The sequence below is a fragment of the Vombatus ursinus genome, unplaced genomic scaffold (genome assembly GCF_900497805.2).
Source record: "Vombatus ursinus unplaced genomic scaffold, bare-nosed wombat genome assembly UNPS02000577.1, whole genome shotgun sequence".
Taxonomy (NCBI): domain Eukaryota; kingdom Metazoa; phylum Chordata; class Mammalia; order Diprotodontia; family Vombatidae; genus Vombatus; species Vombatus ursinus.
The window spans coordinates 28,989,129-28,999,241 of NW_020940355.1; the positions used below are offsets into that span (position 1 = coordinate 28,989,129).

Here is a 10,113-nt window from a genome sequence, read left to right on the forward strand (position 1 = left end):
TTTTTTAATGTAGATTCAAGGCTAATATAATGGGTTGTTAGGATACCTGGATTAGCTCTCAGGTTAATTGTCACACAGAATCTTTTGTTACATTCATTTGAATACATTTCCATATCTTGATTTACATATTGCTTGATCTCTTTCTCTTTTGGCTATTCTACCTTCTGTTCTTTCATTTATAAATTGTCATTAGGTTTTCAAAAAGTCCTTAATGCAGACACCTGTAGGTGAATGTCACTATGTTGGTGTTTCTATGATGTTTTACACAGTAATTGTTTTTTTGTCTTCAGCATGAGCTCTTTTGTATTTTCTTATGTCTTAGGAGTCATTCCTGCAATATTTATCCAGGATGATTTTGCTTTCTGCTATAGTGGGGGTTTTTGTTGTGTGTGTTCAGTGTTGACCATTCAAATGTTTCCCAGCATCAAAGTTCCTACAGAGCTAAATGCTTTGCCAGAATTAAAAAGTCTGGGAGGAATAGCAAGTCTCATCAGGGAGTTAGCCTGATATATGAAAGAACCACAGGAAATAAAATTGTACTAAAGGGAAAAAAAAATTGAGAGTGGGAGCAATTAAGCAGGGCTCTGCTGGTACCCATGTGGCACAATTAGCTTCTGTGAGGCATCAGCAATTTCTCTGACTAGTTTGGCAAATAGATGGCAATTGAAAAAAAATTCCAAATAAATAAATGAAATGTTCCTTTAATCTTGTGGAAAAACCTGGGTGCTTTTTTAATGAAAAGAAAAGCTTTTATTCAGATAATTAGATTTCTTTTGTTCTATGAAATAATTTAAAATAATATTTTTCTTTGAGTCTTCTTTTGAAAAAATAAACACTGCAAACCAAATAATCTTTAGGCTCTTAAAAAATCTTTGTGTCTCCTCTTACCCTCCCTGCCAACCCTTGAAAAGGAGATCCTCAAATCCTCATAGAATTTTTAAATGTCTAGTTCACCTTTTGGGTTAAGCTCTTTAATCCAAAGTACAATATTAGAATGTAGAGTCCTAAAGGACAAAGACTTTATGTTCTGTATACCATCTGTCATAAAATGGGCCTTTGAAATACTAATTATCATTTTGATTGATCTTTATCATTGAAAAGCACTTGTATTAATAACCCATGTTTGAGATATTAGGCTCTGTACAAGATGAATTAATAATTCCTAACATCTGGGAGCTTATATTCTATTGTGATGGCAAATTAAATTTCAATTAGTTTATCTCCTTTATTTTTTATGATAGTTATAAAAGCTCACAGTTATATAGTGTTTTATGATTTACTAAGCACTTTCGTCCCAAATGGCTTGAGTGGTAAGAATTGTGAAGAGAGATGAAAAGGACCTTAGAAATCTTTCAATTGTCACCTTTGGCATATATTTCTTTTGGGGAGAACAGCTACCCCCCATGCTGCCTTGAAAAAGCTGAGCACATATAGTTATAGGAACTGCCTGAGTTTGTGAAGACTTTGAGAACCTCTGTATAATAGACAGGCATCAGAATATGGATTTGGTGGAGGTGAATAAATAATATTGACAAGTAATGCACATGCATTCAATTCAGTTGTATTCAACACACACTTATTGAGTATATCGTTAGCACTGTGCTAGGCACAGATTTATGCTTATTCATGGCAGATCCTCTTTATGTTTCTAGTATTATACTACCATCTGGTACATCACAAGATACTAATGTTGTCAGATGATTTGATAATACCAGTAAATCTGTCTCTATAGATTAAACTTTGATAAACTTCTGGCAGATTCTTCTGTTGAAAAAATTCGACATTGTGAAAGCAACTAGTATAAAAGTTATGCAGACTGCAGCTTACATTTCCACAGTGCTTTATATATATATATATTATCATATTTGGCATAACCAAGTAATACAGGTAGTGAAGTCCCCATCTAATAAATTAAATGGGTGAAATTCGGAGGTGATGACTTGCCTAAAACCATATAGCTATTAAGTAGTGGAAACTGGGCTTGAACTCCTATCTTCTGACTCTCATGGGTCTGAAATAGGAGACATCTGCCTAACAGTAAGTTAATTGATTTTTGGTCACTGTGTTTTGTTTGTTACTTCATTTAATCTGCCATATTGAAAATTCCAATGTTCTAAGCAAATGGAGGATAGATTCCAACTACAAATTCAGGAGTGTAACTTAAAGGCTATACAAATGTTCACAACATTTGTGTGTCTGTATGCACGTAAGTGCACGGTGAATGTCATTTGTGTGGGGATAGAGGTTGTTCTTGTTGAATAGAACATCAGTTGGTCAACAAGCATTTACTAAACATTTACTGTGTACTAGGCACTGTGCTAAGTGCTGGGGATACAAAGAAAGGCGAAAGCACATTCCCTGCTGTCAAAGGACTCCCATTCTAATGGAGGAGACTACATGTAAACAGCTGTATGAACAAGACACCTACGGAGTAAATTGGAAGTAATCTCAGAGGGAAGGCACTTGCACTAAAGAGGGACCAGGACAGCTTTCTTTCAGAAGGTAGGATTTTAGTTGGGCTTTGAAAGAAGCCAGGGAAACCTGGAGATAGAGGTGAGGAGGGAGCAAGTTCTGGATATGGGTGACTGTTGTGAAAATCCATACAGTTGAGAGATGGCATGTTTTGTATGAGGAACAGCAAAGAGGCTAATATTAATGGGTAATAAAGTATATAGAAGGGAGTAAAGTGTAAGAAAACTGGAAAGGTAGGAAAAGGCTGATGTTGGTAAGTCCCACTTTGGGGATACCTTCCATTCATCTTATTCTCTGATTTTTAGATATAAAATACTAGATCTTGCCAGTTTGTTTCAGGACACTTGCATTTTACAAAGTTTAAGAGACATAATTTCTGAGTAACTTAATAATTTTATTAATAATGCCAGCATGTTTATTAATAAAAAGATGGCCATCTCTCTCTTAGAGCAAAGACCATCATGGCAGTGGGTTCATGGTTTATATGCCCTTTGGAAGAGGGGTGTCCCTGAAGGTGGCAATCAACTCTCTGACTGGCTAATAATTAAGAGAGAATGAATATTACAGAGAAGGTCTGAACCTATTCAAATGAACTGTGATTATATCATTTACATCTAGGTTATCTCCAGCCTTGGGCAATCTATTCAAAGAATTTATCCATACCCAAACTTGAGTAGAATTTCTCCACCTGTGTGGAGTCTGAACAAGAAAGCTAGTCCAATCTCATTATCAGTTAATATCTTTCAAGAGACTGAACTTTTGAAATCAGGACTTTAGAAAAAGGGGGGAACACTTGATCTCCTCAAACCATTAGTTATTAATGATCATTTCTTATTTTACTTTATTTTATTTTTTATTAATAAATTTGTTTATTTTTAGTTTTCAACATTTACTTCCACAAGATTTTGAATTCCAAATTTTCACCCCATCTTGCCCCTCCCCCCATCGCAAGATAGCATGCATTCTGAATACCCCTTCCTCTAGTCTGCCCTCCCGTCTATCTCTCCCCGCCTTCTCGTATTCCCTTCCCTTTCTATTTTCCTATAGGGCAGGATAAATTTCTGTACCCCATTTCCTGCATTTCTTATTTCCCAGTTGCATGTGAAAACATTTTTTTTAAACATGTGTTTTTAAAACTTTGGGTTCCAAATTTTCTCCCTTCCTCCCTCCCCACCTACCCTCATTGAAAAGGCAAGCAGCTCAATATAGGTTATACATGTGCAGTTATGCAAAACACTTCCATTGTAGACATGCTGTGAAAAACTAACTCTATTTCCCTTAATCGTATCCTGCCCTCCCCTATTTATTCTATTTTTCTTTTGACCCTGTCCCTCCGCAGAAGTATTTGCTTCTGATTACCCCACTTCCCAATCTGCCACCCTCCCCATCATCCCCCTACTCTCTTGTCCCCTTTCCCCCCTATTTTCCTGATTTCCGTACCCAGTTGAGTGTGTATGTTATTCCCTCCTTAAGTCAAATCCTATGAGAATAAGATTCACTCATTCCTTCTCACCTTCCCCCATTTCCCCTCCACTGTAAGAGCCTTTTCTGTTATTTTGTGAGATAATTTACCCCATTCTACCTCTCCCTTTCTCCTTCTCCTAGTATAATCCTCTCTCACCCCTTAATTTTATTCTCCAGATATGACCCCTTCATCTTCAACTCACCCTGGGCCCTCTATCTGTCTGTCTGTCTATCTATCTATCTATCTATCTATCTATCTATCTATACATACATATAATTTTTTCCCTCCAACTACCCCAAAACTGACAAAGGTCTCATGAGTTACAGATATCATCTTTCCATGCAGGAATGTAAACAGTTCAACCTTAATAAGTCTCTTATGATTTCTCTTTCCTGTTTACCTCTTCATGTTCCACTTTAATCTTGTATTTGACAGTCAAATTTTCTATTCAGCTCTGGTCTTTCCATCAAGAATGCTTGAAAGTCCTCTATTTCACTGAATGACCATTTTTTCCCCTGAAGGATTATACTCAGTTTTGCTGGGTAGATGATTCTTGGTTGTAATCCTATCTCCTTTGCCCTCTGGAATAATATATTCCATGCCCTGCAGTCCCTTAATGTAGAAGCTGCTAAATCCTGTGTTATCCTGATTGTGTTTCCACAATACTTGAATTATTTCTTTCTGGCTGCTTGTAATATTTTCTCCTTGACCTGGGAACTCTGGAATTTGGCTACAATATTCCTGGGAGTTTTCCTTTGGGGATCTCTTTCAGGAGGAGTTTGGTGGATTCTTTCAATTTCTATTTTGCCCTCTGGTTCTAAAATATCAGGGTAGTTTTCCTTGATAATTTCTTGAAAGATGATGTCTAGGCTCTTTTTTTGATCATGGCTTTCTGATAATACAATAATTTTTAAATTCTCTCTCCTGGATCTATTTTCCAGGTCAGTTGTTTTTCCAATGAGATATTTCACATTGTTTTCTAATTTTTCATTCTTTTGGATTTGTTTTACAGTTTCTTGATTTCTCATAAAGACACTAGCTTCCAATTGCTCTATTCCAATTTTTAAGGAAGTATTTTCTTCAGTAATCTTTTGGACTTCCTTTTCCATTTGGCCAATTTTGCTTTTTAGGGCATTCTTCTCCTCATTGGCTTTTTGGACCTCTTTTGCCATTTGGGTTAGGCTATTTTTTAAGGTGTTATTTTCTTCAGTATTTTTTGGGTCTCCTTTAGCAAGCTGTTGACTTGTTTTTCATGATTTTCTTGCATCACTCTCATTTCTCTTCCCAGTTTTTCCTCTACTTCTCTTACTTGCTTCTCAAAATCCCTTTTGAGCTCTTCCAAGGCTTGGGACAGATTCATATTTTTCTTGGAGGCTTTGGATGTAGGAGCTTTGGCTTTGTTGTCTTCTTCCGGTTGTATATTTGGATCTTCTTTGTCACCAAAGTACGATAATATAGTCTGACTCTTTTTGCGCTGCTTACTCATGATCCCAGCCAATTTCTTGAGTTTTGAATTCTTTGTTAAGGTAAGAGTCTGCTTCCAGTGTGGAGAATGTACTGTTCCAAGCTTCGAGGGTTTGTACAGCTGTTTTCAGAGATACTTGTAGGGACCTGTAAATTTTCAGTTCTTCCAAGGTGGTATAATAAGGGGCGGTGTTTCCTCTCCACCACCACAACAAGCTCTACCACGCCAGCACTCCTCCTCGCCCCAGGACACCCCTCTCAGAACTGTGACTCAGATCCAAGCATGGGCAAAGCAAGAGATTCCTGCCTCAGCACTGGCAAAGAGATCCCTGCAATCTCCCTCTTATCAGCCACTTGATTCCCCCTCAGTCTGTGGGCCAGAAGCTCAGGAAATAGCCATTGCCCCAGAGACCGGGCTCGGTACTTGCAAGTGAGAACTAGCTCCTTCTCTCACAGCAGTCACAGACTTTTCCCACTGACCTTCCAAGTTGTCTTTGGCATTCATGGGTTGAGAAGTCTGGAAACCACCACAGCTGCCCGCAATTCAGTCCTCTGAGGACTGCTCCAGGGTCTCTGCGGCCTGTGCGTCCATGCCGAACTGCGCTCCTCTCCCAGCCCGGTGAGATGTACCTTTCTGATCAACCATCCAGGTTGTCTTGGGCTGGAAATTTGTTTTGCTCTGTCTTTTTGTGGGTTCTGCTGCTCTAGAATTTGTTTAGAGCCATTTTTTTTACAGGTATTTGGAGGAATTTGGGGGAGAGCTCAAGCAAGTCACTGCTTTCACTCCGCCATCTTGGCTCCACCTCCAACTCTCAATAATCATTTCTGTCAACATGAATTTAAGAGTCAGTCTTGGAACCAGGAAGACCTTGTTTGTTCAAGCTCTGCTTCTGGTATTTACAAGTTCTGTGATCCTGGGCAAGTTACTTGACTCTCATTGCCATCCAGAAACTCTTGAAGAAAACAATCTACATTGAGTTAATAACATTCTATGCTATACAATATGATAATCTAATTTTAATTCAGCCTATGGTTTTGTCCTTAATTTTAAGATGAAGAGATTGAAATAAAATGTGTATCATGACTGAACTGGTCTATTTTTGGTGGCATTATAAGTGTTTCAGTCAGAGAAAGGGAGGAGATAGTTTAATATAACTTCATATATTTAGATGGAACTGGGTCTAGAAGGATTAATAACAAATGAAAATATAGATAATTTAGAACATTATTTATGGATTTCTCATCAAAGATGACCATGCAGAGGGGAAGATATTCCTTTTTGTAAACTGACACCTGGGATTGCTTTGGTATATGGATAAGCACCTTGTCTTTGGGGAGACCTAGTGAGCTTCTTAAATAGGGTAGTTCACAAAGGAAGTTGTCAGATAGGCCTGCAATCTAGACAAACAGAAGGTCCTGAAGTGATATCGTGCTTTGATTTTTCCCCCCCACTGTGCTGTTTCCTTTTTTTTTTTAACATCCCGTTTGTTCACATAGGAATCATCTTATAACCATGTCAACATACTGTTTTTCATTTAGAGTATTTTATTAGTACTTGACCTTGAACCATTCACTTAAATTGTCTCAAGTGCAGTTTTCTCACCTATAATATGAAGGAGTTTGAGTAGGGGATCTCTAAGGTCCCTTCCAGCCCTAAAAGTCTACATCTCTTACCCCAAATGACTTAAACTTTCATCTCTGCTTTGTATAACATAGGCACAAGACAGTTTTTTGATTGAGAAAAAAATAAAATAAAATAAAACATTTCAAGAGGGCAACATCATCTTATTCTCTGATTTTTTAGACATAAAATACTCGATCTTGCCAGTTTGTTTCAGGACACTAATTTAAGGAATAAACATGAGCTTCAAACTGTTTTCACAGAAGACTAATTGAAACTGCAGAGCAGGTAAACAATATAGGAAGAATAGCTCAGATAATTGACACTGAAAATAATTGTTCATGGAATAATCTGGGCTTGAAGAAGAAGAAGAAGGATTAATTGGAGGAAAAGAGAGTTAACTAACATCCGGGAGCTTTGCTTTGCACTCACGTGTGACTTTTTTTTTGTGTGTGTGTTTGACCCAGTCATGCCGGAACATAAAGGAAACCTACAAAACTCAAGGCTCAGTCAAGTCTATCATTTGACAAGTTCATTGTGGTTTGGTATTATGAGCTTTAGAGAGCAAGGACTGAGTACAACGTCACTAAAAGTCACCAAGTGGGCCTAGCGAAGTTTCTACTTTCAGCTGCAGAGTGAGGAAAGCCAAAAATTTGTTACGTCGTCTGATAGCAAAAATCACTGGTTGTAGCAATGCCAACAGATTTAAATGTATGTAATGATTCCTGGTAAGAGGAAATTTGAGGGATGGTTTTCTTCACTCTTATCCAATTCTGAGAACTTGCAATTGCCCTTTCTCTCAAAGCACTTTTAGAAATGTTTACCTTTCACTTTGTGATAAGGAACAAGTGCTTTTATTTCTCTTACATGTGAACGTATTATTTGGATGTTACAAAACTAAGATATACAAGAGGATATTTTTAACCTTTAAATGGAAATGGCATTTCCTTTGTGTTTCAAAGGACAAGAAGTTCTCATTTGTATTCTTCCTTATTACTCAAATGAATTTTGGCCAATGGCCAAAGATTTTCACAGAAGCACAGAAACTCATAGTTAGAAAGGGTCTCAAAGACCATTGAGAGTAGTCTGTGTCTAAACAAGAGTATACTCTGAAACATACCTGATAAAAGATCATCCAGTCTTCATTTAAAGACCTTCATTGATGGGGAATTCACTACCACCTATAATGGATCGTTCAAATTATATAAATATAGAAATAAGGATCAATTTTTTATTATTCTACTAAAACATGTATGAAAAGTTTCATCATTTTATTTTTCTACCCTTGAAAACACTTATTTCCCACTAGAAAAATACATGTGTATCTAAGTGTACAAATAATTTTTTTACACTTATCATTTTTGTGTTTCAGTGGCATGTATATTGGTTTTGTGGGCTTTTTGCTTGGACTATAAATAAAAAAAAGATGTATTATTGACTGACAAAATATTCACAAACCCATTTAGTTAACATCATTTTTGAAGGTTATGAAATTGAAAGGACAATGCTTTTAGGATAAGTCCTTTTTGCTGGTTCAAAGGACAATAAAGGAGGAAAGGTGAAGAAAGAGGGAACATAGGACTGGGGTTGTTGAAAATAGAGGGCAATTAAACCCAGTGCCTACTATGTCCAGGCAACTGATGGAGGACCAATGACATAGTTCTGTCTATTAAGGAATTTTACTATCTAGTGACTCTTATTTGGGTCTTGGTAATTTACTTCCATGAATGAAAGATGTTTCTTGAAGGCTTGGCTGAGATACAAATTTTCATTGACTTGCTCATTTCAAATGGCCTTCATTTACTGTCACCTTTACTGAGAAAGTCTGAAAATTTCTAATTGAGCTAGGACTGTAAGTCACCTCAGGCTATGATATAGTCACCATGATAGTGTGGCTGTATAATCCTCTGGACTTCTGAGAACTGTCATAGCCACTACCAAAGAATTGGATTAAAAAAAAGAAGAAGCCTCAACAACAGAAACTACCACGTTTTAACTTCTTGGGTCATGGTAATTGATCTATTAATTGCCAATTAAATTTAGGCAGGCTCATTTTTGCCTCGTAGAGTTGATCTCTAACTAAAAATTGTTTGGTGTTCAAGGCATATGAATCAATAGCTAGTATACAGCAGTTGATGAATTTGACAGTAATAAATATATTGATTGCTTTAAAACTGTTTTTTCCCCTTGTTTTGTCACCACAAATCATTTTGTTATTGAGTTCAGTGTTATGTGTTCAGTTTGTCCTCAGTAAATATAATAATGGTGATTATCATTACTGAAATTATTTGACATAATGGTAGAATGTCAGGTTATTGAGGAATCCAGTAGAATATAAGATCCTGGAGGGCAGGGAATATTTCACATTCTGTTTGTGCATTCTTAGGGCTCAGAACAGAAATAATAGTTAATATTAATATTTAACAGTCAATTAATAAACATTTGTTGAAATTGATTGAATTTGATGATGACAAACTCCGTGTGTATGAGGTTGAAAAATTATAGCTCAAAGTTACTTCTAAATCCTGGGGTCTAGTATTGTTACTAAACAGTCTATATAATCCAACAAATATTTGTTAAGAGCCAATCATAATAAAGCCACTGTATTAGGTTCTGGGGATACGAGGCAGAACTAAGGACAGTTTCTATTCATAAAATATCTACATTCTGTTGGAGGAGATACAGGTCAATAAGAATTTATTAATACCTACTATGCTCCAGGCACTGCTCTAAGTGCTTGATGCAACATGTGAACAGGCAACCTAGAGTTAAAGTTTGGATCACTTGCATCATTAAGAGTCATCAATGACTCTTCTCAGTGGAAAGAGCTATAACTTGATCTTGCATGACTGTATAAGAGGTAGAGTTTATATGAGAGCTTTGGAGAAGAGAGACTTTCTTGCTTTAAGAGAGGGCATGTGATTCTAGACTTTCTTTGGGGAGAAATCTGGAGATAAAGAGAATGAACTCTGAAGACAGATATGTATAGCTCTCTCTCTCTCTCTATATATAGATATATACATACATACATATATCTGTATCTATATCTATCTATCTATCTATCTATCTATCTATCTATCTATCTATCTAT

At 36.7% G+C, this 10,113-nt stretch overlaps 1 protein-coding gene across 1 annotated transcript in view; it reads left to right on the top strand.

The window, feature by feature from the left end:
• The window catches only part of CNBD1 (cyclic nucleotide binding domain containing 1), a 519,625-nt gene that overhangs the window by 98,561 nt on the left and 410,951 nt on the right, over positions 1-10,113 (top strand). The gene's annotated exons all lie outside the window — the stretch shown is intronic.